The 27125-nt window shown below is 39.2% G+C and overlaps 1 protein-coding gene across 14 annotated transcripts in view; it reads right to left on the bottom strand.

Annotated features, from left to right (window-relative positions):
• The window catches only part of SIPA1L2 (signal induced proliferation associated 1 like 2), a 123879-nt gene extending 96984 nt beyond the window's left edge, over window positions 1-26895 (bottom strand). For all 14 annotated transcript variants that reach the window (XR_014943916.1, XR_014943917.1, XM_085541305.1 and 11 more), the window contains exon 1: window positions 26685-26895. The gene's annotated coding sequence lies outside the window, so the exon portion shown is untranslated. The remainder of the gene's footprint in view (window positions 1-26684) is intronic.
• Between the last annotated feature and the right edge of the window lie 230 nt (window positions 26896-27125).

The raw sequence follows: 27125 nt of genomic DNA, 5'->3' as shown, positions 1-27125 counted from the left end.
GGAATGAATTCCAGACAACAGAGCATCCAACACTCTAAGCTTCACATTCTACAGACAAAAAGGAAGTCCTTTAAACATTAACAAATATGTCTAATGACTACTATAACACTACCTCAAACATACAGAAATGTTGGTAATTCAGGAAGAAGAAGAACAATATATATATATGAAATTATTATAAAGGACCCTCCTGAACCTCTAGGTAAAGGTGTGGGGAGCGGATTCCACTCCACTGTAATAGCAGAACAAGTCCAAGACTCCTCATGAAACTGAACATATATAAGTCCATAGGGCTGGATTATATTCATCCCAGGGTTCTGAAAGAGATGGCTGATGCAGTTGCTGAGCTGCTCTCCATCATATTTGAAAAATCCTGGGTGTATGGTGAAGTCCTCAGAGACTGCAAAAAGAGAAACTCCCATTTTGAAGAAAGGGAGAAAGGAAGACTCAGGCAACTACAGGCCAACGAGTTTCACCTCTGCGACAGAAAAGATCATGGAGCAGATCCTCCCAGAAGCTATGTTAGAGCGCATAGAAGACAAAGAGGTGATCCAAGACAGTCAGCACAGCTCCACCAAGGGCAGACTTTGCCTGACCAATCTGGTGGCCTGCTATGATGAAGGGATGGCATCAGTGAATGGGTAAAGCGTGACTGATGTCCAGGTCAGGCTGGATGTGTCTCTGGGTAGCCTGGTCTAGTGGTTGGCAACCGTGCACACAGCAGGGGGGTTGAAACTAGATGATCTTTGAGATCCTTTCCAACCCAGACCATTGTTTGATTCTATTTCAGATAGGTCTCTCAGATCAACATACAGAGATACAGTACATAAAACCTCCATCTACCATTATGGTTATCTAGCTATGTATGTTATCTGTGTTAACAGAGTTTCAAAGGCAGTTTATTTTATCATGATCTCAGATAGTAAAATCGAGCTTGAAAATACACAATGCTACATTCATTTTGAAAGAAAGGAAAGTACACAGCAGGAAGCAATGCTATTTCCTCTACTAAACAACCGCCATAAGGACAAAAATAATTCTAGAAAGTATTTTACAGAATACTGTCTAAAACAGTAAAGCACACAGAGTTCCAAGATTCTAAGTCAACTACAAGTCTAAGTATTATGGTCCTTTCCAACTCTAAGGGTTCTCTGCCACAAAGAATTGTGATTGCCTATTTATTATGAGTGTAGAACATGGAATCCATTGATCTGTAAAACAAAGTGAACTTCAGAGAATTAAATGGTTCTTTTAAGAGACAGACAAATGGGAAAACACTAGCCTTTGTCCTTTGTCCACTAGCCTTTGTAGCCTTTGTCCACATACTGGTATCTTTTTTAATCCCAAGTTTGAAAACAGCACTGGGAAAAGAAATTAAGAACTGAGAAAAATAAATTGGTGTGTGTATGAAGAATTCATGGTCTTATCAGCATTCTAAGAGTTTTCTTCATAATATCTTGCCCTAACACGCATGAAGATCTGTAATTGAGAAATTACTCAAAACACAAGTTTCTTTAAATTCATGTAAGTTAACAAACTGCAAATCAGAAATAAGAGAAAACCATGCTTATTTTCTTCAATGCACCCTAAGACTTATTTGTAATAAAAGACTTCATAAGAATCCTCTGGGTAAGACAATTGTCATACATCTGGACATCTCTCATTTCACTATTCCTAGAGAACAACCAAGGATTGTTGTTTTTCCACCACAAAGTAACACATGCATCTGTTCTGCAGGTCTGTTAGTCCTCTCCTGTTTTTCTAAGTGTCCCCTGGAACTGAAAACCAAGGCTTTGCTCCCACAGGGAACGTCACTGAGGAAGCCAACTTGGTCAGTGACAAGGCAAAGAAATGGTCATTTAAGACACCCAAAATTTAAGGAGGCTAATTCTTATCATAATTCCCATTTGGCAAAAGGTCACACATTCAAACAGTTGCCTTGCCATATACTGCACACCATTTTCCAAGGTTAGAAAAACACTCATCCTGATCTCAAATTCTCAAACACAACTAGCTGGTACAAGACAGAATACAGAAAACAAGCAGGGAAAAAAAAAAAAAAAAAAAGGCCGGTATACAAAGCACGTAATGCTGGACATTAAATCACCACAAATTCTTCCTTCCTTCTCAAACCTGATGTGAAAACAATCTTTCCCTTAACCCATGGTGTTATTTATGCCCAATCTTCTAGTATCTTCCCATTTTCCTATACGAGAAAAAGCAGAGCATTAGTACCAGACATTTTTTTCTGGCAAGTTTTTTTCCCTCTAAAAAATCTTTTCTCTACAAAGAAGAAACTGATTGTCCAGAAAGAATGGCCTATATGGACAGCATCCAGGTCAAGAAAGCCCAGTTCCAAAGTTGGCTTCCAAGTGCTCTGAACACTATACAGATGGTCATTGTATGGATAAGCTCCATAGCAAGACAGTACATACAGAACAACAGCTTACTGCACATTCACTGTAGAGCTGATCTACATTGCAAGTCTGAAGTATTGTGGACACACTTGACTACAGTAGAAGAATTAGAGGAAATGCACATAAGATATAATTTGTCATTAACTATATCTATCCTGCTTGGATTCCTAGGCAAATTTGCTGTCTGTCCTCTCAGCTTATATACATAGGTCCCTATGAAGATAATGCCTCCTACTTATTTCCACTGCAAACTACAACGTATACATAGAATACAATAACACTATTTGATAGAGCAAATTCTCTGCTAAAAAAAACTAACAAACATAACACTGTTTTTCAACATAGTCACCACCTTTAGTCAGTTTATACAGATGAACTGATCAAAATGCTCTTCATTTTCTGGTGTGATAGCTGTGTATGGCCATCCAGAACATGGCTTGCCTCACCCAAGTCTGACACCACTGCTGAAACACACCACCAAGCAACCACCTCGCTGTGTTCACATCCACTGTTTGTTTTCCAGCGGACTTCAGCAAGCATCAAACGTCAAAAGGTACAGCTTCTCCTCATGGAGGAATTCAGTACCACACCTTTGCTTCATATGCATTTCTATGCCAGATGCCATTTGGTCTGACTGCCCCTCTGCTGTCATCTGTCATATAACAAAACAGAATGGAAAAATCAGTGGGAAGATTCAATCCCTGTGTTGCCATATCACCAACACCTGCCTCTGATGCTGTAGGCTGACATCACAAAATAAGAGACATTAATTTCAGAGCAGCTCTCATGTAGAAACATGAGGTTTCAATAAAGTGAGATTATTCTGAAATATTTGGAGATAGTTAAAATGCCTAAAATTCACAATTCTTATCAGCTATAAAAGGTTCTTGTTGGTTCTAGAGAAGATGCATGAAAACTGAATAACTAGCCACAGAAATTAATTTCACAACATAAGCAAGAATAGGACAACTCGATTCACACAAGAATTATTGTTAGCATATATCACAAGTAAACCTTTGAAATGTACGTGTGGACTGCACATATTCTCAACCTAATTATGACATTTCTTTAGGAATGATGACGGTAATTCAGAGGTGGCTGAATTTTAAATAAAACTCGCATTCCATAAACTTACCTTTTATTCTGAAGTATGGCCTATATCCTATCAAGTTCTTAAAACGATCATACAGGACTTTGGAATAAACCAAAGCATCCCGTTCTAACTCCTGCTTTGATTTCAACAAGTAAAGGGGTTATCTAGCACTTCTCAGGGTCAAGACTGAATTGATTACATGTGCTTTCCTGCTTGTTTCCCCTCTGAAAGCTAAACTCAATTTATCTCCATATAAATTCCAATATTCTAAACACAATAGGTTGATCTCTGTAAAGGCACTTTTCCTTCCTTTCATACAGAAAATATCCTGTAAACAGCCTATTTCCCACTCTTTAAGCGACTGCCTTTGTTTACAGGAAGGAAAGGCAACAGAAACCTTACCATGGAACAGCAAGAGCTGAAAGGTTCTGCTTCATTTCTTACTGTGCAGGTGTTCCATACATGAAATCTATTGTAATTCTTCATTTCAGAAAGAAAACACATTGCTTCTTTTTGAAGCACTGAGAAACAAAATAAAAACAAAAAATGAACAAGCCATAAGTAGGATCCACAATGTGCTTTCTTCTCTCTTAGCTTTGGTTAACGGGACACAGAAAAGTAAGAGTCACCAAGGTTTAGACAGTGAAACGTAAGAAATGCATGGACCCAAACATACAACTAATAATCCTGATTAAGCTTTCGCTTGGCTTGTTTTGCATTCCAGATCTCCCAAAACTCCACATTTACCTTTCCTTTTTCCATCCAGCTCCTGTTACAATACTATCAAATAAAACATTTTTTTCAAGGCTTGGGAAGCTTGGTTTGGGATGCCACTACTTTGTTCTTTTTATGCTGACATATGAACAAGGCCTTTCCTCTGAATCCATATTTTTTCTTGATATCATGCTGCCCAAATAAACACAAATCAGGATCCTGGCTATCTCTGACCATTAAAAAAAATAAAAAGCCACAAACAACACTCCCTTCATTTACAGGCTTCAATAATACCAATTCTGGTTGCAAGTCGCAAAGTCTATTTACAACTCAAGCTGATACTCCCCATCTACAAAGTTTCTTCTCAAGCAATATCTTGAATCAAGCATAACCGAGCATCAAACAAGCCATGGAAAAAAGGAAAAATAACTCATGTTGGTTCAAGACAACTGATAATTCAGTTTGCACGTGCTTGCAAGTTTCTAAAATACTTACACCTGTTACAGTAAGAGTTACATTCTAAGATCAGTAATTCTCTTGCACATCAAGGTGTGCAAAACGCAATTTAAAAAACAGCCAAGTAGACAACGATTAATAATGTAGCAGTTTACTACTTCATTTGAAAAGAAATCTTGGGAGTTAATGCTATCACAAACTATGTAAAAGGTACTTTACTTGACCCAGGCTGGCCGAAGTTCATCAGCTACAGACCCATTTGGTTACAGTAAATGGTGGACAGTGATTAGTGGGGTTCCACAGAGCTCCATTTTATGGACAGTCCTCTTCAGTGGAGGACTTCACTTTTATCAGTGACTTGGATACAGGACTTGAAGGTCTTGTTTAATGAGCTTAATCTCTCTTTTTTTTTTTTTTTTTTTTTTGGACAAGGTTACCCACCAAGTTGACCAAGGGAAGCCAGCTGATTAAATCTTCATGAATTTCAGCAGTTTTCTGCTGCCACACAGAACCCTTCTAGACAAAGCGTCCAGTGCTCAACTCTGGACATGTAGCTGACTGCTGAACAAGGAACAAAATTCAGATAACCAGACAACACTGCCCCAAATGCCATTTCACAGCTCAATGTAACAGGAAGCCAACTACAAGGACTAGGTGGAACAAACACTATTTGAAGGTGAAACAGTGTGATCCACATGTTAAACCAAAACATTTTCATTAAAACATACAGTTCCTCAGAGCTTGTTAAAAACAACATGACACAGTTCAGCTTGAAATGGAAAGCAATGTGATCAGTTGGGGAAACATTACATCTCTGCAGTCTGAATACTTAAGGAAAGATTTGCTAATTACACGTAATTAATTACACAGTAGTACTTACTTGAAAAGTGATATCCATTCTGCTTTTGAGTACTTAAGTCTCAGATTGACTGATGAGAAGAACTGTCTATGGAACCTGCTGAGCTACCTATAATTTTGGATAAGCCTTTCTCTGAGATGGAAAGTAAAGAGCTCTCATTAGAAAAGTGATGTAAGGTGGACAGTGCTCTTCGGAACATAATAAACAAAATAGGTTTACCTTTAGGACATGATAATTTTCCGATATACACTCAAGAGCAACCCTATCCTTCTCCTGATGAAGAAAGAAAATCAATTAGCCCTCCTCTAACATGGAAGAGTTCTTCAAAACTCAAAAGTGTTATTGATCAGAAAAACAGAAAAAGTACGCTAGAGAAAGCTCTGCCTTCTGAAACTCCTTTTCAGTTGGGAAATGGTCTATGTGCTATGCTAAAATGATCTTCATCACAAATAACCCATCATGTCACTAGATGCCTTCCTACCTACAATACATCATATGTTGTCAATTTAATCCTTTTCATTAAAAAGTAATAGAGTTAAATCTTTATAATCTACATTTTTAACATGCCACCCTTGTACAAACAAAAGGGGCTTTTAATGTCCTGCACTGAGCAACACGAGTTTCACAACAAGAGATTTGCAGTGCTTTTGATAACCACTAAACACAAAAAAGAAATGACAAAATAGAGAAGTGTCTTTATCATTAAAACTTTAAGCATTTACAAATTACCAGCCTGAACTGAAGCTACTATGCAAGGCAGAAATCACTGACTACATCCATAATCAAGTAAGTAGATGAAGTAAGTCAACTATAAAGATGAGGTATTGATAATTTTCTATTGAAGATAAGTGGAATGGAAAGCTACTGATGCTGAGTAAGTGCTTAGAAAAAGCAAAGATGCAGGAATCATTCAGAAGTCATAAAAGAAACACGCTATTCACAACAGAAATTTAGTTAAGTTTATGTCATTCACACAGATCATTTTCAAATTTCAAATTTGAAAAACTTCATGCTGTTCCCATAAGAAAGCTCAATATTTTGCCCGTGACTTTTGTTTGGTGCTTTGTTTTGTTTCTCCTCTCTCTGTGTGATACAAATAATAAATAAATAAATAAATCTTTATTATCTGTGTTTTCTTCAAGAGCGAGAAGTAGGGCAGTTTTCAAGTATTATCAGTGGAGAGGATTTTTCCTTTGTAGTGTTATTTTCTCTCATAAACAGGATTAGAGCTTTGGGAATAATGCCTCACTGTGTGTACAATATGCCTTCTTCGCAGCGTTGCTTGATTTTTCAAATAAAAATGAGCCACAGTCACTCTAAAATGTGGTAATAAAAGATAGCGAATAGAGGATGAGCAAAAACCTAATCGGATGTAGATAAGTTTTTAGAAGTTGGTACCACTGCTCTTGTGGCAACACAACCAACAACACAACTCAAGCAGAGAGCTAAAACCTCAACCAATCTACTACGGATGGAGCAAGTTTAATTGTATGTTTTTGAGTACGGATCATAGAACCATGACAGTGATGGTTATAAGAGAACTCAGGAAGTCATACCCCTGCTCAGGAGCAGGGCTGTCATCAGCACTAGAAAAGGTCAGGTATGGCTTTGTTTCACTGAGTCCTGAATACCTCTAAGGATGTAAAATTCAACAGCTTCTCCAGGCAGCCAAATCCTGGGCTACGCTGCCCTTCCAGTAGTGTTCTTCCTCATGTCTAATGGGAGCCCAACCAAATCACAGTCTAGGGTAACTGACCCATCTGGTACCATGGAGAAAAACTGCACACTATTGTTTTTGTAACTGCCCTTTGAGTACCTGTGTGATGCTCTCAGATCACCTACCAGTTGCTGCTTTGTCAGGAAAATCAAGCCTAGCTCTGTCAATATCTTGTGACAGGTCATGTGCTCCAAGCAGCAGAGCTACTACCCAAGCTACTGGTGCTTCCCACTTCAACATCTCCCCTGAGCTGTGGGGAACAACATTGGATATTTAACATCAAAATATTTAACATATCTCCTAGTTATTTTATACAATAATGTGGATATTTAAAAAAACCAACACTTAGTTCACCACCTTTAGTAATTGATTTCATCATTTTTTCAGTCAACACAAATGTAACATCATAATGCTTTCCATAGATACTTGTACATTTGAATGAAAAGCCTACTCAGAATTCTGTACAGCCCTCTTTCAACCTTAATTCTGTGATCCAGCACTGAAAACACAGACAATGCCTCCAATTGCATTTAAATGTCTTCCACTTCCCTTTGAAGCACAGAGACAAAAATAGCATAACTGGTCATTCCAATTCATTCCAAGAATATGAGTCTCATAATTTACAGCCATTGCTTTTTATAGTCAGCATTCAATTACGTGGTATAACATTAGAATGGAATGAGCCAGATTAAAGGGGCACACACTGAGTGCAAAGTACAATGGAATATATAAGGAAAATGTACCATAAAACATAAGGAATTAATAATCACTCTTCCGTGGACTGCAGAGATGTGAGCTGAGAAATACGCTATAATACACACTAACAAAAAGACTCTCTTTCACATTCAGATTGACAGTCTTGGAATCAATCGAAAACTTCCAGCCCCTAAATAACATTAACTCATATCCCACAGATTACCAGTTCGGTGACAGATTTTAGCTACATGGTGAGTTGAGTGTCAATGATACCAAAGACAAAAGTCACTGCAATTCCACCCAACAGGTAAGCTGGGAGGAATAATACTTATGGAAGTTGTAACGCAAGATGTTTTAAACAACAGTATTTATCTCGCATTAAAAAAGTGAAGCCCATAGAAGTGTAAACATAACAGTGAGATTGGAATCATAATACATTACTATATATATATACACACACACAAACACACATACAAAAGGAAATGAATTCTTCTGCAATTACTTTGATAAAAAGCATCTTTAGTAAGTGTCCCATCATGTAATTCCCATTATAACTAAGGCCCTATACTTATATACTTACATTACAGTCTAGCACATATTCTATTTGCCAGACAAAAAAAAAAGAACCTATATGGCACTTTCCGCATGTTTCAGTACAAGACACTTTGATTTAGCTAATTTTCTCATCCCTGATATAGCTGCAAAGATGGTTCATTCACAAGCAGTTTTAATAAACACAACAAAGCAAATTTGCAGAAAAGTGAAGTTTTTCATCATCTACAAGAGAGTGGTTTGAAAATAATGCCTCCTGTTTTATTATGTTGGACTACAACATCATAGGCAGATATTGCTGGTACAGCAGTAGAGATTGACTCTTCTCTCCAACAATTCCACCCCACTTTGTTACCAGGTGACAAAGAAGCAGCCTAACCAAACAGCATCTGACACAGGAGTGCATTATGAAGTGAAGATGCTTGTTCTCTGTTTGATTTTCTTTAAGCAGGTTTTTAATGAAATAAGATCTCCAGTTTACATTTTTAAACCCATTGTTCTTGCAAACAGCACTTCAAAAACATATTACAAACACAGCATAGTTTTTCTGGTTCCAAATGAGGAATACACAACATGTATTTCAGACACGCCTAAGCAAACCAACCTGACGATCAAATTAGAAGCATCCCATAGGCACTGTAGCACAAGAGAAGAGACTAGACAATAGCTTGCCACCAATAAAACAAAAAATTACTAAGACCAAGGCTGGTGTGCTGTACCAAGAGATATGTGAAGGCCTTATTTAACAAGGACTTTTACAGACTCCACTGTCAAAGGGACATAAAAAAAATACAATGCATTTAAATTACTGAATAATTAGCAAGAATTGACAGTTTCACATTGCCATGTGCCACATACAGTTATTTTCGTTCCATCTTCAGTTAAAATATTCTCTGGGTTTGTATTTTTAAAGAGGCCATCTGCTTCTGAACTTAAACAAATGGCCTTCACTGTGAAGCAGTTACGGCTATTGAGTATTTGTGAAACAGGAGCAATAGCCGCCTACGAGATGCTTAAAAATAAGAGTTTGCCAAAAGACTGTCCATGCTCCACATTTTTGGGCAGAGTTTAGAAATCAGCAAGGCTTTGCACCTCCTTGCATTCTGCTAAGTAGTCCAGACTGAACAGCACTCAGTAGATTTGGCACCAACATAATTCCCTATCTTCTGCCTTTAAAGTACTCATTTAGTACACTGACCTCCAGTCTAGTGAATACAATCTTTGGACTCATTAAAAATATTCATTAATTACAAAGAATTTAACCTGACCTAAAGCAAGCTTTCAAAGCTGCCAAAATTCTGGAAATACACAGCCTTTATCTCAGCCACTGAGTCAAATCTAAACCAAAACAAACCCTCCTATTACAAAGTTTCAGTTGCTATTAGAAAGAAGATTAGAATAAAAACAGCCTCAGAGTTCCTTGCAATTCAGTTACTTTGTGTGCAGCCACGCAGTTTTAGCTTAGGGATGCACTTGTATAACAATTTAATTTATACCCACTAAGGACATTATTGACATTATATTCAGATCCAAAAACTGCAATTAAGAGCAACAAAACATAGTTGTCAAGAGATCCACCATTTCCACACATAGAAATCTAGCATTCAAAATAACTCCACAATTTAAATAACATCAGCTGCCTTAAATAGTAATCCCATTTTTTGTGACAATGACATTCTAACAGCTTTAAAGTTTTACAAGATGCATAAAAATAAAATAAAACAAAACCCAACAACAACACCTTGTATTAAGCTGATTCTACAGGCCAATGGTAACCTGTTTCTGTTCAGTTGCAAACCCAAGATCACTGAAAGAACAAAGAATAAAGTGATCCACTTCAGATCTAGGAGGGTTTTGCTTCTTTGGTTTATGCATGGAACAGACAATGAAACTGTCAGTCACAGGCTTTCTCTTTCTGCATATGTGCCATGTGCACAAGCATGTACACACACATTTACTCAGCCTATCCCAAACCCAACAGTGACTTCTGTTGCATTTTATTTCCGTTTAGTAGAAGGTTCTTCCCAAGAAATTCTAACTATGCTGCAAGAATGTTAAGAACAAGATTGAGTGGCATTTAAAAAGTGCTTGAGACAACTGTACAATAATGATGCACACACTTAACCAGTCATTAGATCTAAGTACTTTAAATATCAACAGGCCTTACATTCCTCTTCCAATAACATTATTTGTATTTATTGTATGTCATGATTATCAGCTAGACAGTTTCTGAACAACTCACTTTTAAAAACAAAACAGGTACAAGAAGTATTGTTTTTTTTACTTAGTGTTAAGTTAACAAGAAGAACATACATTTCAGAGTATGAGGTATGTTTTTATTCCCCAAAACAGGTGAAATGCAGTATCCAATGCTGATTTCTGAATAATACTGAAAAATTATCAGTGAACTTTTCTATGCAAACACAGAATAAAAAGAAATCAGGATTCTGGACATTGGGACTATGAAGGGAAAGATGAAAGATAGCCCTGTAGGCGTCAGAAATGTTTTAGGGAAACAAAAATAAGTCAAGTGCAACAGGAAGGAGTAAGTTTACACCCAGACTTTGATTCTATTGTACTGAAAGTCACAGGTGAAAAGAATCTGTATCAGCTCTGTGGAACTGTGACAGTTCCATACAAAGACAGGCTCACTTTGTAGGGCATTTGTTTGTCTCACACCATTACAAAAGACAGCAGTCAGTTTTCAGACAGATTTTTTTTGTTCCATTGAGACCATAGGGTTAGGCCAGTTAGACTAGACAGCCAAGTTACTCACTTGTGAACTCTGATATTAGTAAGCTATTTTGTCATAAATTGCTCTTGATATAGTAATGAAAAAGTACTTGAGAACAACAACACCAACAAAAATTAGCAAACCTCAAGCTTGCTTAGTATGTCTTTCTGCTCAAAAATATCAACCTAAGAGCCAGACTTTAATATTTCATCTATATGCATAAAACAGTCAAAAAGACCAACACAGTGGAACAGCAATACAGGTGATACAATAACAAAGGGACTAGCACAACAGAAAGGCATTACAAAGAAAAAGTGCTCACCTGTCTCTAAAAATCTAGGCTCACAGGGAAAACTCCACAATAGAGGGATCTCCAACCAGAGATCCTTCCCCAGTGGCAGGCAGACTAAATGAGGTCTAAGAGAGGTGCAGCCAGGCTCCATCCCTTCTGGTCACGCAGCTGAATTGCCTTCACCTGCGTGCCCAGGGCTGACCAGGTCCCTTCCCCTGGTGCTCAATCAGTGGTTCAAGGCTGTGACTCAACAGTTACAATACTATGTGATAAAGCTTGCTAATCCTGCAGGTACCAAACAAACAAAAAGGCTAAGATTTGTATTTTGTAAAGTATTCAGGCACTTAAAATCCACTGATTTAGGAACAAACAAACAAGACCATTATCTTTGTGTTCTATAGACTGACTTTCCCTCAAATCGAGGAGAGAGAAAAACATTCAAGTCTAACTAGCATGAAAGGACAGAGTAGAAACCATTGTCTATTAATGAAAAAACAAACAAACAACTACATCACAGGAAAGAATTCAAAACCAACAAGAAATCTCACTCTGCTCTGAATTTCCTTAGATAGATACTGTACTAGTCCCATACAAGACACTGCAAGATAAGTAATCTAATTTATTTGCCAGAAGTCAATGAGTAATCTGTGCTTTTGGGTTAGTACGGGGCTGCAAGCATGTCCCCTTGGCAGAAGTAAACACAAAACCTTACAGGCATGAGCAGCCAGGAAGCAAATCTGGGTATACACTTTCCAGGGAGGTATGAACTGAGAGTCAGCCACCTTTCATCAGGATGTACACTCTGCCTCCAGCCTCTGGCTAGAGGAACAACACACTCTGCCCCTCTGGGTACAATAACATATCCAGGGTTGGAGTGAATTATGCTGGTGCACCACAGGCCTACACTTATTAAACAAAGAAAAGTGATTTTGTTATTCCACAAGTGGATAATGGCAGTCAGTAGAAGGGTGTAGGAGGCAGAATAGAGCATGGGGTAAAGGCTATGAAGAGCTTTATTGTAGAAGGAAAGATTATGTGGGAGGAGGAAAGTATTAGAGTAGAAATGATGTTATTATAGTTTAAGAAAAAAGTATTCTAAATAGAATTTTTCTTAATTTATTGCCAAAAAAGTCAAAGGACATAAACATTTAATTAGAAGCCGAAGTTTGATGTTTCATAACATCTCACAACTGCAAGGCCTTACTGCAGTCAGTTCAACTGTAAGAGTTTTTATATTGTTGCTATAAATCATCTGAGCTACCAGTAATTAGTTGCAATTTTGTTTTAGTGTTTCTGAAGCTATTGTCTCCAGAAGGCTCAGTACAATAGTTACTATCAGTTTATTCCCAAGTAAGTAATCCCATTAGGATTTGAGCTGACTTTGAATTATTAGTTTCTTGGGGGAGGGTAGAAGCAAACCTAAGAGTCAGAACACTATGGTTAAATAAAACAATTTGAAAGCAAAATAAAGCATGTGTGTGCCAAAGTTCCTGCTTCAAAGAAGAGGTGAAGAAAAGAGTTTCCTGGGGAATAATTGGGAAGTATAGGTCTGACTGACAGCTATTTCCTTAAGTCATCAATAGCTGAACAGAAAAACACAGTTCAACCCCGTAACTTCCATCCAACCATAGTAACACAAAAAGACACCGTTGGAAATAACAGTAATTAATGGCTAAAGTAAACAATGCGTTACAAAACAAAACAAGACTACTAACTTGGTAAGAATTCATAAGGTAGCTGGTACTGCACCAGAGATCATAGTATCATAGAATGGTTTGGGTTGGAAGAGACCTTTAAGATCATCCAGTTTCAACCCCTCTGCTATAGGCAGGACACCTCCCACTAGACCAGGTTACTCAAAGCCCCATCCAGCCTGGCCTTGAACGCTTCCATGAAGGGGGCAATCAAAGCCTCTCTGGGCAACCTGTTCCAGTATCTCACAGTAAAGAGATTTTTCCTAAGATATAGTCTCTCACATCACTAACATAACATTTTAACCTTTAACAATGAAGTGAGCATGTGGATGCGTGGTGGTGGGTAGTCATACACTGTGAAAAGTTCTAAGTACCTTAAAACACATTTGGTATCTGATCAAACATCATAGCTCCCTTGCAATGTTCTAAGAAAGATTACTGGTAGATTAGGACCTCCCCCAAACTTGTACAACAGAAGCTGAAAATATATAACTTATTAGATATAATTCCAAAACAAAGCATAAGGAAAATCCACTTTTCCATTGTTAAAATGATCATACATCTGAAGTCTTGTCTTCAATGTATTTCCACAATTCTTTTTGAAGTTCATGTGAATGGCATGAAATTGCTCCAAGACCCCACTCCAGCAGTAACCCTTCCTTCAACACTGGCAAACCCTGAAGGACAACAGTCCTAACCTTGAAAGAGCAGAAGTGACACGATATGGCAGTTTGAAAAAAACAAAAGAAAGCAGTTTTTGTTTATTAAGTAAAATGCTGAACTAGCAGTGGTACCTTCCAAATCTTTCATTATATTTTGGCACATCTTAACAGTCGCTTCCATTTTAACAAAACACATATGATGATCATTACATCCACAGATTTTATTTGCTTTTGTCACAGTTTTGTTTTGTTTTTTAATTTTAAGAGAAAATTAAACGGTGAGAAAGATCTACTTTATTTAACACTGAAACAACAACCTTATTTTAGATTAGATTTTCCTGCTACATCACATATATATGATTTGCTATACCAGTCTGAAAAGTGCATCAGCTCATTTAGAGCAATGCCTTACAGCCAGGAAGCCAGAGTGTCACATCCACAACAGCAATGAATGGTATCCAGCTGTATCAAGAACAGAAAAAGTCCACAGTAAAAAGCAGATCACTTTATTATCCATGATCATATAATTATGTCAGTAGACCCAAAATTGTAACAATTTTCAGTCCATCCTGAGTATTTGATTTTGTGCTCTTGGAACAACAAACTAGAGAATAGACCTTCACAAATATTAAGTCTTCTGGTGTCACTTCAGTCATTAGTCTTTTGGCAATGCAGCGCCATTCTACTCAAGATCCAATAACAAGGCACAAATTGCTTTAACAGTTCTGAACAGTTGGCATGAAAGCCTCACTTAGCAAAACCTGTTTCCAAAGCACTCAACACTTTGGCTTCTCTGTATTTCCACTTCTGCTTTTCTTCTGATTGATATTTTTCTTCATGTTAGGAGCAGATGAAAGAAAATAACAAGTTACCTACAACACTGCACTGCTCTTTCACAACGTGCTTGTAAGAAATGCTAATAAAGAACATAGATCTTTCAGGATCTCCACCAGGAGAGAAAAATCAACCCTTAGAGTTGGAGGGACAACAGTTTGCTCATCACAAATACAGAGAGGAAAAAAGTTAGACTTGAAGACTAGTATAACCAATAAAACAAAGTCTATCACCAAAAGCTTAATCAGATATCATCAGGAAACTTTTAACAACTTACTATATTTTTACAACATTTCCATATGCTCTATTAACTTCAGTAGAACTGAACAATGATTCTAGTTAAAATGAACAACCACAAACAAAATCAGTACAGAGATCAATATAAAGCAAATATAGGAAGCCACATGCTTATTTTGGTGTTTGTAACAAAAACACTCGTACATAATCAGCTATGCAAATGTGAGTCAACCCACCACAGCAAGCAAAAGCAAGAAAAAAAAAAAAGAACTAAGGAAAAAAAGACAAACAACCACTACTATATAGACATCTTATTTCTCTGGTTAGTAATTTAGAATATAGACATACTGCCTTAATGAGGAGGAAGCCAAAGACATATGAGGAGGAGAGGGTTGGCTCAGGGGATATCTTTCCCCCACACACACACTCTAAACCTCACACTGAACCTGAAAAACAAAAACTCAAAGCAAAACTGTAAAAACAAGCAGTGCCATACAACCGAAGAGCAAAGTAGCATGCCATACCGCTACTACTGTATTTTAAACTACTGTACTGTCACTATCCTATATGTAAGCCGTATGGTTTGCATACATTGATACGTGCAGGAATACTATTGCTTCAGCTTTGATCCTGTGAGCTCTGCATAGCAGCATGATTTCCCCAAATCAGCTCATCAATGGCATTAAAATAAAAACAAGACTGTTCATGCAACCTAGAACAAAAAAAGTACCTGGCACAGTGGCATAACTGAAAACAGAACAAGAGAAAATACACCACCCTGAAAAATGCTAGAAATAAGATAGTTCATTAAAGGAAGCCGAAGATCAAAAATGAACTAAGACTGGCTTCATATTTTCAATAATGGCCTTGACACTAAGTGGAAGCTGCTCATGAAATCTGAATATAACACAGTTGGAAAGCACCTGCACTGTGAAGGAAGGTGAAAATGTTACTAAGAAGAACAAAGTGAGATCTGAGGAATAATTTCATTTCATTTTTGCATGCAGTTATTCATTCAAGAATGAAAGGAGAATTTTTCAGTCTGGTAGCTCATCAGAACACCAGAAAGCATAACCATGACATTGTACTCAACAAGAACACAAAATTGCACAATATTTCCAGTAGAAATCATGCTTCAATGCCATCTTATTTGCCACAGATAATTCTTCATAAAATACAGCTTAAATTCCTCTTAAGCATAACAAAAAGTAAAAAACCTGAAAAGGACTTGTGCGTACTTGTGGATAGCAAGCTAGACATGAGTTAGTAATGTGCCCATACTACAAAAAGCCAACCATATCCTGGGCTGCATCAAAAGAAGCGCGGCCAGCAGGGTGAAGGAGGTGATCCTGCCCCTCTACTCTGTACAGGTAAGGTCTCATCTGCAGTACTGCATATATATACCTATACTGCAGAGTCCTTATTTAAAGAGACCAATGATCCAGTTACATAATAAAGTAATAAGATTAATACTGATACAAATTCTTGAGTTCAGGATAAAGAAAGTTCCAGGCTAGGCCTGCCCATCTGCGCTTATAATCAGCCTTAGAATTCAACAACTTTTGAGATCTTACAATTTTATCAAACTAAAGTTTTGCCTCCTTCTGTTGAAAATGGGACTCAAAAGGACATAAAGCTGAGTTACTCCACATCCTGTCCAAAAAGTGGACAAAATTCCTTCCCATCTTTAGGAAAAACATCAGATGTGAATCTGTAACCTGCCAACTGAGGAGCACTATCAGTATTATCTCAACGTAGAGGAGATTTACATTAAAGGAAATTCTTTCCATTCCCTTTCCTGTTTGCTTTGCTTAAATCAGCACACATTTACATTCTCTTTCATAATGAAGCTAAATGTTATATAAATTCTTGATTGTTTTTAAAAAATTCAAGCATACAAAAACCCAAACAGTTCTAAAGGTCTATTTCATGCATCAGTAAGCACAGAAATATTTTAAAGTAAACTACTGTGGAGTTGGATGAGCAAGAACAGAAATCAACTCAATCTTCTGAATTACTCCTGGCTTTTCCTTATGGTTAATGAACCTAAGAGGTAAGACTAAAGGTAAGAAGATACAGGCAGCAGCTGCTTTCAGAGCTGAACACTTTACAGAATGACCTGGGTTGGAAGGGACCTCAAGGATCATGAAGTTCCAACCCTCTGCCTGGCAGGGCCACCAAACTTCACTTTATTTTGGATTTTTAAACTGATTTATCACCTCGTTTTCGAAAAGAAGTACAGATAACTTCAGCACAGATTATTAGAAGTTTGACAATAATAAAAGCAGTAATCAGCACAAGAGAGATAGATATAAATTCAGTTTAACAGGCTGAGAGCCAATTTCAAACTCAGACTGTCCTGCTCTTTTAAGAGTAAAACAATCTTTTTGGAAGAAATCCAATCGAGTAGTTCAACAGATGTTCACACATTCAAATTCTAGTACTGATAATTATGTTTTAGAATTCAGTGACAAGGTTAGCAACATATATCTGAAGCAAAACCTGATATGACACCATTGTCTTTAAATGCTTACTCTTTTGTTATGAATTACAGCTATAAGATATTTCATCTGCCAGTAACTTCTTTGGGAATTTTTGTCAACTGGTTTAAACAAGGAATATACAATGTAAATACAAAAGACTCTTTCTTAGGCTTAAATAATCTTTCCAATATCATAATAGAGGAATACTCTGTACTGCAACAGATGAAGTACAAACACAATATCACTATATTGATAGTCAAACACATATTGAAAGTCAACTACAATTCTCAATTACCAGCCCAACTATCATCAATGAATGTGGTATTATATGGAATAACTCACATTAGAATACACTTTAGCACATCACCTAATCCAACTGCCTGCTCAAAGCACTGAATTCACACCAGAATTTTGTAGCTGAGAATTTACTCTTTCAAATAGTGTTACTGTGCTCAAAGTATCCACTGCAGTTTCCACAGAAATAAAATAGAAGGCATTACTTTCAGAGCAATCTGCATGGTAAGTTTCACAGAACACAGGTACGTTGACTCCTGTCCTCAGCAAACCTGTTTCCCAGGCAGGCAGTCCCCAGCATGTACTATTGCAAGAGATTCTACAACCCCCACCCCAGACACACGACCTTACATTTATCCTTGTTGAAGGTCACAATGGTTTATTATGGGCCATTCCTCCAGCCCTCCTAAGTCATACAGCACTGTGCTCGACCACACTGACAACTTCTGTAATGAGACATCACATTCTAATTTGATGAGGACAGGTTTCATTTCCTCTCCTAGGTCACTGATAAAGGTACTAAACAAGATAGGCCCCTGACCACTTATAACTGGTCTATGGGCAAAGTATGAACCACTGATTGTAAACTTTTCGAGCCTGACAATCCAGCCGCTTTTTCATTCCTCTAATCCTCCCATTGGAAAGATAACACTGCAACTTGATTATACAGATGCTTTGAAATCATGCTAAAAGCCTGGATTAAAACCAAGACAGATGATGAACAAACTGCCATAAGCACTATTAAATCTTAGCTAATAGGATATATTGTTTAAGCAACATGCAAAAAGATCACAAGCTTATGAATAAACAACATGTAAAAGATACTCAAGGACCTTACAAAGGGCTGTCTAATGATTGCTTAAGTTAAAAAGAACACAACAAATGAACAATTGCAATAGATTTCTTCCTCGTAACAAAGAGGATACAGAGATAAAGAAGTATCTGTTTGTACATAAAACAGAAAAGATCTGAATTTTAGCATCTGTAGATATAGTCCATGGAAAGAGACACTAATTTCACCACCAAAGCAAGAAAACTTGAAAGTGGTATCCCCTTATACATAAATTATGCAATGCGAAAAATTTCATGCTGTAACAAAGTATGCAGAAATACTAAAACAGAAGTCATTATTTAACCAATATAAATTATTAGTCTTTTACACACAAATGAAACAAATACATTGATATCTATTTGGATTTCCAGCTGAGCAAGTTTTCATGGTGACCCGAAGGCGACTTGCAGGGAGTCTACGAAGAACAGTTTGGTTTCAGGCAGGTTTTTTTCTTAGTTGTTGTGTTGTTCTATTTTTCCCCCAACCATATAGTAAGTCTCAGTGAGTAGGATCTAACATATTTGACATACATATTATTTCTTTTCCCACAGTTATCCCTGGAGCTGTCACAAACAAGTACCACACTGAAAGATGCAGCTGAGACAGCTGGTAAAGAAAGGAATTGGCTCAGGAGAAGCTTAAGTTGCAGTTTTAAACAGCTCTGACCAACAGGCATCCTGAATGTAGGCAAATGAGCAAATGCTAACACTGCTGAGTACAGTCAACATAAGAAAGAGGAAAACATGACATCCAACATCTACTTCCTAGAAGAAAATAATATTACTATGCATATATGCAAATGTCCTGTTTTAACATGCAGCCACTGCATTTTCATAGAGCAAGGCAGATATTCAGTTAACTGCTTGTGCATACAAAGATACAGTTTGCATGCACGTTACCAGGCACAACAGCACACTCCTATAATTGACAGTATAGTACTACATATTTAACAGTACTTAGAAGCACAACAGTAAAATTAAAAATAAGGAATATTATGAATTTTCCTATCTGTTCGCCGCAGGGCAGTATGATGTAAAAGAATGGTCAGGTACTTCTAACAATTATTTTTTTACAAGGAAACAAGCTTTATCCAATCGCACAGTGAAACTCTTCCCTCTGCCCCAATAATTTTTGAGCATGTTGTTTGACTCGGCAAGATTTGATAGAAAAGATCAAGGGTAATTATACTTACAGAAACTTCATTAGTAAAAGTTACATAAGCACAGTGAAAAAGTACAAAGCATCCCCTGAGTGAGAGAAGCACTGACATTAGCAAAATTATCAAATCTCAGAAACTCGCAGGCTAATGAAGCAATGCTTGACCTTCATTCAGAAGTCTCCACTGACGATAATGATTTTTCATGGAACCAGGCTAAGAGGTTACCAAAAGTTCAGGCTCCCAGCAAGTCCCTCTAATCTACCAGCAGCAACCTCAACTCACCTACAAAACATTGTTGGAGCTCAACAGGTATTTGCTTGTCTGTTTTGGTGTAGCACTCTGAGCACTCACCTTCACAGCTCTTAACCAATCCAGATCTCATCTATCTCATCTCTTTCACTTCACAGATTGGTTAAATTCTCCACTTGAAGAAAAGGGGAAATAAGCCTGTTCTCATGTTGCTATGGATTACAACGAGCACTGTGTTTACCCCACCTAGTCTCATCATCTTCAAATAGATGAATTTGGAATGGCTTCCTAAGCAAACAAGGCTGTGTGACTGAAAGAAATATACAAACATGCCATGAAAGTCACAGAGTAGCAGTCAATCTGAGAGGAGGAAGAAAATCACCTCCAGACTAACTGGCCAAGTAAGGGAGACAACATCTGAGCATTCACAGGTTTATCCCAATAGTTTGTGATTCTGTTAAGCAGTTTCTAAAACTACCTATATAACTCTATCAATTTACTCTGTGAATAAATTGTTGTTTCAGTTGGCCAAAAATGGAATATGCAGTAGAACGTTACTGTTCTGACAAAGGATTTTTGCTATTTGCACATCATTTAATTGACTTATATAGATAAACCCAGATTGAAGACTTAGAGGATCAGACTAAGGGATATCTTTATATTAGCAGTATAAATGCAGCTATGAAAGTGTCAAAACAAATCCCACATGTTAGCACATTTTAAGATTTAAAAAAATTAAAACCACAGCTATTTGAAAGCCTTCTTCATATAACTGCTCCAGCTGAACATCTCAATAAGTTTCCTGGCCCTAAACATGCTGTAGCAATTGGACAGATTAACGTGGAGGAAAGGCAATACAGGGACGTAACAGTAAAGGGACCTGTGCAGATAACGTGGTATTTCACAGGAAAAGTAAAGGTGCTCACCTATCTCTGAATACTAACACTCATAGAAAGGACTCCACAAGAGAGGGATCTCCAACCATAGATCCTTCCCCAGTGGGGTCAGCCCTGAAATGAGGTCTAAGAGAGGTGCAGCCAGGCTCCACCCCTTCTGCTCACACATCTGAATTGCCTTCACCTGTGCTCCCAGGGCTGACCAGGTCCTTTCCCAGGTGCTAAATCAGTGGCTCAGGCAGTGACTCAACAGTTACCATACACATACTAATAACCTTTATGTTATTTCAGCCAAAATTACTGCCACTCTTGCACTGCATGCAGAGAAGTACCTTTCAGTCATTCAGCTTGCCATATCTCATTTACTGTATAATGAGATTAGTGGCCTTTCATAATGGCAACACTAAAACAGTGATTGTATAGTTTCAAGGAGCACCATTTGCATACCACGTTTTTGTGAAACATACGATGAAGGAAACTAACAGAAATTCCCAATGGTTTCACTTGTTATCTTTCTAGTTTCAAACAAGTGCATGCTGATGCAAACTAATTCCTACCTTGTCTCAGCTCATATCACAGGTTCCATACTGCCAAACATAAAACGCTTTTCTCTGGGATTCAGATGGAAGAGAACAGAAGAGTAATGACAATACTGCTGAGAAAATAGGCTATGGATGTATAAATACAATGGGTTGTTTTGCATTAGTCCAATGAATGAAAATTGTTCTCACACTGGGTTTGCATTCATCATCAATTAGAATTTTTACATGACAAACCCAGAGCATCCTGCTGAACCCAAATCACAGCTGGCAATCCTTGCATGGCAACACAACCACTCTTTGAAACAGCTCCCTTCATTGCTATAGAGGGGAAAAAAGACACACAGCATACTAGGAACAAAAATAATAAGCTGTTGTCCTGACAACCTCACAAAGGCTTAGTTTACTACAGCAGAGCAGCGAGATAACCTGATCACCTTAAGCTGCTCCTAATTCTTCTAGAGCAGCTGGCCACTACAATAAGTAAGAGATGTATGCTTGCATATATACTATATCACATTATGAATGAGGATGTATGCATATACAAAGACACATTGTTCCCACTTCCCCCCCCCCACACACACCTTATGTCACACACATTTAAAGTGAATTCACATTGCAATACATGTCAAGTATTCACTTTTCAGTGCTGAGAACCTAGAAAAATACTTAAAGAACATCCAAGGAAACAAAATCCTTCGGTATCTAAAACTAGGAAATAATTGGCTTTGAACTGAAAACCACAAATGAAAATAATCAGAGAGGAAGAACATGTGATTAGCTCTTAGATGAACAAATAAACAAACAAGCAAAAGAAAAACCAACAACAAAGAAAAAAAGACCACAGAATAAGATATCCTATCTTTCACAAATGCCTCCTCCACAAAATGTAAGAGACAGAGAAAGAGAACACTCATTTGCAATGACAGTTTTGCTAACTATGCATTAATTGCAGAATTCATTTCTACTCCCCCAAGGGAAAAAAAAAAAAAAAAAAAAAGCAGCAAGGATTTTAATACTCGGTGCATTTATAACATCTACAGAAAGCCATATTCTCTTCTTACTCCCCTTTATGTTCTTATCCCCCTTACTTGCCACTTAATTCTCATAGCCTTTAACAACTTATCAGATGTGATGGGAATAAGTGTGAAAATTCAAGATGAAGGACAAAACAGGGGTAACTGAACAGTAGTTTAGAATTTCCTTTCACTCTCATACATACAGAATAAGCGAGTGCCCAAAGAAAAATCAAAAACCCCAAACCAAAGGAAAACAGCTTCATGGGCTGTATCAGATTTAAAATAAGGGCTGGTGAACCAAAAGAGAAACAGAAGCCCAGACTGTTGGCTCGTATCAGAGCTCTGTATCCGTGTTATGTATCCTCTAACATAAATCCCATCAAACCCTTTTTGTATCACTTAAGTCTGGTTAGTTGTATTTTGAAATTCCTGTGCTTCAAAAGATGAGGCTGCAGAAAGCATCATCACAGTCGATAGGCACCATGCCAGCGAGAAGTTAGGAGGCAACAGGGAGTGAAGGGAGAGGGGAAAGAATGAAGGAATGGCAAACGCTATGGGAGGATTATACAAATGTCTGCAAAGCTGGATATGTCACACTGCAGGATGCAGGGCAACAAATGAAGACATTATGTAAGAAAAGAATCAGAGTCAATAGCAGAACTCCAAGTCTTGTGCTCAGAATTTCATTTAAGCATCTGAATTCACAGAGCAGCTGAGGGGGAGGGGATGTCAGAAAAACTTCAGCTACCGCCGCCTTCCTAGCTACTACAGCACAGCTTGATACCTCTCCTTCAGGGCTTGCTAGATTCCCTTATTTCCAAGAGGTTCCCTCCTCCCACTACAGCATCTTTCTTCATCACATCTCTTAGTCCTAAACAAATAAACAGAATTATTCTTTAGCAAGTACAGGCCATTTTCTTCAAGAATACAGAACTCCCCAGATAACAGTAACCAAAACAATGCCCACTTCCTTTCAAACACCTACTATTCTTAAAACGTTTCACGACAGATCCACGAAGGCTGTTTGCTGGTGGGTTCAAAAAGACGGAGCAGCTGCTGATTACATTCATTACACATTCAGGAGATTAATTCATATGAAGTCCAAGCTTAAAAATAATAAAAATTCAAGTCATATGGCATCACTGCTGAGTGTTATGAAGAATTTATGGTATTCTTAACACAATCTGTATTAAAAATAATTAGTGTTTCTTTAATAGAGAAGTATGTTTAGCACTTTTCTATCTACTGAATGCAAATTCCACAATTAAAGCTTGACATTGGATTCTCAGGTTGGTAGACACTTATTACATTATTTGCCCAAAATTATACAGTTAAAAAAAAAACAACAAAAAACAACAACACAACAACAAAAAACAGGGCAGAAAAATACTGAGGTGCACCTAAAGCCTAAACTTTCTGAACCATAAGAGGATGAAATTCCTCTTAAAAATAAAGAGAGGAAGTGATACTTGTCTTAACTTTGCGGGATGTTTTAAAGATTGAACGCAAATGATGCTGCTTAGCATATTAATATGTTTTTACTGTAAGTACAGCACCACAACAAATAGTCAGCCATCTCCTCTTTACTCCTCTGCTTCACAGTGCAGCTTGCCCAAACAACCATTCAAGCTTGAGCACAAATGGAATATGGAAGTAAAACATTTTAAAGCAAAAACTGCAGTGAAAGAGAAAGGAACATTCATCAAACCATGACTTCATTTCAAGCTGTCAGTATGGCCAATGTTAGGTAATCTTGGATGACTAATGTGAGAAACAAGATAACCCAGCACCCCACCCTCCTTCCACAACCAGGAACTTGTAATGTTAGTAGGAAAATGCAAGATACACTTCTCACTCCTTATTACCAAACTATAACGCTTACCAGTAAAAAGCATGAACCTACCGGTAATATCTTAACAGCCAGCTGCCTAAATGTAATTTTATTCCCAGTTAAGGCAACAAGCAAATACATCCTCCTGCAGACAGAACTGCTGCTCTGCACATAACAATCTTAGGGGCAATGCCTGACTACCACATCCAACATGAAGCTGATGGTGATGAAAGAACTGCCTCAGTTCACTTGTAAGGGTCATCAGGCAGAAAAAGAGGCTTTGCCTGTGTGACCACTGCTTTGCTTAGTTCCTCGTTTCACTCGACATCTGCAAGAACATTTCACAATGCACTTGAGTAATAGTGCTTGTCAGTAAGTGTCCACAAGAAAGACTGAATTATCTTTCTCTTATGACAACAAAACAGAAACCTTAAAGAACAGCCTGATTGGCACAGCAAGCAAATACCAGCTGGAAACATATAAATAATGAGGTTTCATTTAGCTCTAGGTTTCAGATCATACCCTTGGCATATACAATGACACCTTTAATTGATCCAACATGATTGGTGAAACAGCCTGGCATCCTTACAAGTAGATATTCCTTCTTGTTACATCTAAAGTGCTGCATGACCTGGTAAACTACCACAATGGACTTGCCAAACCAAGACAATACATTCAGAGCCTTCCCCGTGATCTTGTTTTATATGAATGCTACATAAATTATTAATAAACTATTGTGGAGCTTAAGTGATGTTTAAATATCCCTAACGCATCATCGTTCTTGATGATTTAAACATTTTTGCATTAATAATGAAACACATTTCAAAGATCAAATGTAAGAGTCGAGTATTTCAGAGGTAGCAGCAAAGAGACAAACAGAGAGGAAATGCTGGACTGCACTGACAACAGGCACAGCTTTGGAAAGATTGAAGAACAAGATGAACAGAGCATCAGGCCTACGCATTCCTATCCCCAACAGGCTGCGATGCACCGTGTTCCTGAAGCCAGCTCTAAAATATTTCTGTCTGAAGCAGTTACGGATACAAGCCGGAGACAAATCAGCTGACAAATATACTGTGGTCCTTCTTGAAATGCAGTCCAACTAAGTAATAACCAAGAGTGAATTGGTGTTTCTTTCCATTTTCAAACAACCTTTCCTATCCAGCTGCCTTCCTTTAAAGAAATGTAAATATTGTTCAGAACTATCTTCCAACTAAGAAAACTTCCTTTAGCTTTTGGTAGCAGCACGTAGAAAATAAAGCCCAAAAACATGAAGGCAAGCTGATCAGATCGCTGAATGATGTCAGCCAGTGAGCAAACTAAATTCTGCTCTGCTCCCATCAGCACCGAACTGATGTAGAAGTCAGTTTACTATTCACACGAAGGAACAAAATAGACAAAACCAGAAATAGTAGGCTGCAGAAACAGATGACACGCTTCCCTTCCCTGTGGGATATCTGATATAAGAAAGCCATCTAGCGTTAACTCGTAGAAGTGAAAGCCGCACACAAAAGAGCTTGGGAAAATTAACGTAAGCAATTCGCTGTTAACTTCTAGTTTTTATGATGCAGAAAACCCAAACTCATTTCCCTAATGAAGCCGGACCAAAAGCAGACATTGGAGCTATCTGCGCATTAAAGCGACCCGGCACCCATACGCCTTCCCTGCCCCGCTCCGTGCCCGCTAACAACCACACCTGACGTTTGGCAACTTCGGAGTTGTCTTTGTCAGGAGCGCTGCCTGCACACCCGCACCGACACGCACAGTGACAGGGCCGGAAGAACAGATCCGCGTCCAGTCCATCCCGAGGGGCTGTCATATAACGAACCGAAGCGATGAGCCGGGAGATGCAGCACCCACCCTTGAAGAGCACACGGCAACAAAGAGTGCCGAAGGATACGGACTGAAACGCAGGTTGAGCCTCGTATGCGGTAAATAAGTAAAAAGCACGAAATCCACTTGGGGAAGCAGCAAGGGCTGAGCAGCCTCTCTCCGCTCTCCCCGACGCGAGGTGCCCCCCGCACCGCAGCTCCGCTCCGAGCCCTCCGAGCAAACTAACTCCGTGATTGCCACGATCCCTTCAGCGGGCTTCGCAGCTCGGAGCCCCGTGCCGGAGCAGAGCTGCTCCCCATGAGGCTGTGACCTCCCCGAGGCTCTCATCCCAGCGCCGCTCTCCGGGTTGTATGGATGTGGCGGATCGCGGTGTAGCTCGGAAAGCGAGCGGCCCCCTCGAGCGCCGCGCCGGACCGCGGCCGCCCTTCGGCCCCAAGAGCCCGGAGAAAGCGGAGCCCCGTACGCACGCAGCACAGTGACCCCCCCCCCCCCGGCACCCAGGCACCCAGCGGGGAGAAGCGTTCCCGTGTCCCCAGAGATCCCCCCCCGGGCGCCCCGTCGGCGGCCGGCTCGGCTCCGCTCCCTCCCTTACCTGCAGCCGCTGCAGCCCACGCTCCGACCGCGGGACCCCCATCGCCCACGCGGGCTCCGCTGCCCCCTGGCCGCTCCTCCTCTCCGCCCGTCCCTCGGGGCGCGGAGCCGCAAACACAAACAGCCGGATGGTGACCGCTCCACCTCCAGTGGCCGCCCGCTCCGTCGCGCTCTGCCCGGCGCTGGCTCCCGAGTGCTCTCCGCCGCCGGACGGGAGGGGAGGCGGAGGGAGGGGCGGGGAGCAGCCCCGCTCACGCCCGCTCCCTCCGTCCCCCGCACGCAGCCGAGCCCCGCCTCCTGCCGGCCCCGCCTTGCATTGGCTCCGCTCTCGGTCCCGGGGGAGCCCTAACTCCCCATTGGCCTCTCACGCTGTCGCGCAATCGAACAGCCAGGCCCCGCCCCGCGGCGTGCCGGCCGCCTCCTGCCCCCGGCGGGGGTCGCG

Source organism: Coturnix japonica, chromosome 3 (genome assembly GCF_054131305.1).
Source record: "Coturnix japonica strain WE chromosome 3, WE-NBRP24, whole genome shotgun sequence".
Taxonomy (NCBI): Eukaryota; Metazoa; Chordata; class Aves; order Galliformes; family Phasianidae; genus Coturnix; species Coturnix japonica.
The sequence above is the reverse complement of the archived record's forward strand: the minus strand, read 5'-3'. Positions and strand labels throughout refer to the sequence as shown.